Raw genomic sequence first — 3,089 nt, 5'->3', positions numbered from 1 at the left:
CATGTAGATTTATTAAATACACCTTGTGCGCCACCTAGGAACCAAATCTAGAACCCGACACTCGAAATTTCTGCTCTGTTACAATCGTACCCTGTTACAATTGACCCCATTCTCCCCTACTCAAAGCTCTGTTGAACAAATACATATGAGCAAGTTTATTACTTAATTACGCTAAATATTGTAACTAATTGAAAACTGCATAATAATAATTAGTAACTGTTATAATATTTATATGAATGACTGCATATTAGCATTATGACACATAAAAAAGCTAGTTTAACGTTGAAAACAACAAATAAAGAAATTATTTTTTTAAATGAAACCAAGATTAAAACCTTTTTACTATTCGACTGATTTCATCTTTATTTATTTGTCAAACATAAAATTTAAAAAAATAAAGAAAGGAAAAAAAAAAACAGCAGAAACTACTAAGGAAAGCAAAAGCTCAAAGTGTGAATTTTCGCGATAAAAAGGTAACTTAAAATATCAACTTTACATCATTGCTGATGACTTACTTATGAGTTTGAACTATCAAATTACATTTTTACAATTTAAAATTAAATTAGAAATAAATATTAATGATATGGGTAAAAAATGGTGATAATAGTTGTGTTTTGGTATAAATGCAAATTGTATTATTAAACATAAAAAACGTTACGGAATAAAATAATGCCCCGAAGATATATATTTTTTAATTTTAAATATTTGGCATTGCCTCCTTAAAAATACACAGCATCATTTTAAACTATCTTTGTAAAAATTATTACAGTGTCTTCATTATGAAATTACTTTTTATTAGTTTCAAAGTTTAATGCCCGGAATTTCATAATAAATATCATAAACATTTGTGAGTGTTAACTAGCTATGCTTTTATTTTATAATAGCTTGCATTATATCAAATATGATGTTGAATATGAAAATACCTAAATATTTGCTATACGTTAGTTTAAATACTTTATTTTGCTATATCTAAGCTATAGGTATAAACCAAAAGCTTCTGAAACTATTGTCTTAATATTAGATATTTTTAAATTGAAACACTGCGAAACTATTACATTAATTTACAGGAAATTAATGGAAGTGAAGAGTGCAAAAGAACTAAATTTTCCCCTACTTTATAAACATTAAGAAAATGATATTAAAATAATCACATTTTAGTGTACTTTAGCTACTGACTGTTACTTTTTCTTTGAAGTTAGAAAATGCACAATACACAAAAGAATATGTTATATTTTTATGAAATGATATTTATTGTAAAATTCACAAGAAATTTAGGCAATTAAAACTTTTAAATTTATTAAAGAACTTAAAAAATAATATGCAAAACCTTATAGTTTAGTTTATTTTTGTAACTGGCTTTAACATTTCTTCAAAGTTTTAGAACTTATAACCCTTTGATGCATGTATAATGAAAATGTATGGTGCATTTTTAATAAAATGTTCTTTTATGTAATTAATTCTAAAGAGCTTTAAGGCTTAAAAGAAATGCAATTTTTTTTATATTAAACAATATGTAAAATAATAGAACTGATTCTATTTCTTAGAAGTTTGAGAATTCATAATATATAAAAAAAATTAATATTTTTTAAATTAATTGCTCGTTATTTTACATAATTCACAAGAAGTATGAACATTTTACAATAAAAAGATAATACTTTAATAATACTTTAAAGTATGTATGATTAAAATGTATTATACATTCTTAATTAAATGCACTTTATTGTAATTAGTTCACAAGAACTTTAAGCTTAAAAGAATTACGATTTTTTTTCGTATAAAATAACAATGCATAAAGTTTTCTATTCTTTCAATTCTATTAATTAAATGCACTTTATTGTAATTAGTTCACAAGAACTTTAAGCTTAAAGGAAATACTATTTTTTTCGTATTAAATAACAATGCATAAAGTTTTCTATTCTTCCGATTCTATTTCTTCAACGCTTGAGAAAGTACAAAAAATTTTAATATATTTTGAATTAACTGCTCATTATTTTAAATAGTTTACAAGTGGTATTAACATTTCACGATAAATAAAAATTTTCAACAAAAAGTTATATTTAATTGGTTTACTTTTGTAACTTACTCTGACATTTCCTTAAAGTTAGAGAATAATTTATTAATTAGCGAATATGTTACATTTTGTAATTAAATGATCGTTACTTTATATAATTCCCATGAAATTTAAACAGTTCACAAGAAATAATTTCTTTAAACATTATTTAATCCTTGTTCATTAGGTTGTTATTTAAATATTTACACTGTAGTGTACTATTTTATAGCTGACTTTAAAAATGCGTAAAGTTAGAAAAAATAAAAATATATAAAAGTTTGTGAAACATTGTGTGTTTGTCGATTTTTAGCAAGACTTTTAAAAAGTTCACATAAAATAAAAATTGTTTGTAATGTTATAAAAACCGGTTTTAAAGGGATATTTTAAAATTCACACTTCAATGTACTTTATAACTTGTTCTAATATTTCTTTAAGTATGGAATATATATTCAGAATTAGTATGAACAAGTATATAATAAATTTTCAAATTAAATGTTCTGTATTATAAATAATTATTTTTTGAGAAGACTCAATTATGTTGTATTTTGCAATATTTTATAAACTTTTGGACACGATATTATCTTAAATGTGTGTATATTTAACATATATTATTTAAAATATATTAATATTATGGACATTCATGCATTTTATTTGAAAATTATGAAGTTTATATGCTGTTGTTTACAAGTTTGTCAATAAAAATTGACAAAAATAGAATTATTTTCGAACCTTATATTCTTGTGTCTTTGCACTATATTTTACTCTCCTGAACTTAATTTTTCTTATTAAAAAAAGAAACAATGCATGCATTTTTATTAAATGTTTCATGAAAGTTTACTCTAAGCAATTTATGATATATGTAGTGAACATTATTACTCATTTTATTTTACTTTTAATAATTCTGATTTGGAGGAGAAATGATGTTTTATATTTTAATAAACAAACTTCTTAATATTGTGTAATCAGATTTTAATTTTTAACTAATTTAAATCTTATTTAATTTTAATGTGAATTGCCTTTCAATATCAATGCAAAATGC

The sequence above is a fragment of the Parasteatoda tepidariorum genome, chromosome 9 (genome assembly GCF_043381705.1).
Source record: "Parasteatoda tepidariorum isolate YZ-2023 chromosome 9, CAS_Ptep_4.0, whole genome shotgun sequence".
Classification (NCBI taxonomy): Eukaryota; Metazoa; Arthropoda; class Arachnida; order Araneae; family Theridiidae; genus Parasteatoda; species Parasteatoda tepidariorum.
This window is presented reverse-complemented; position numbering follows the sequence as displayed.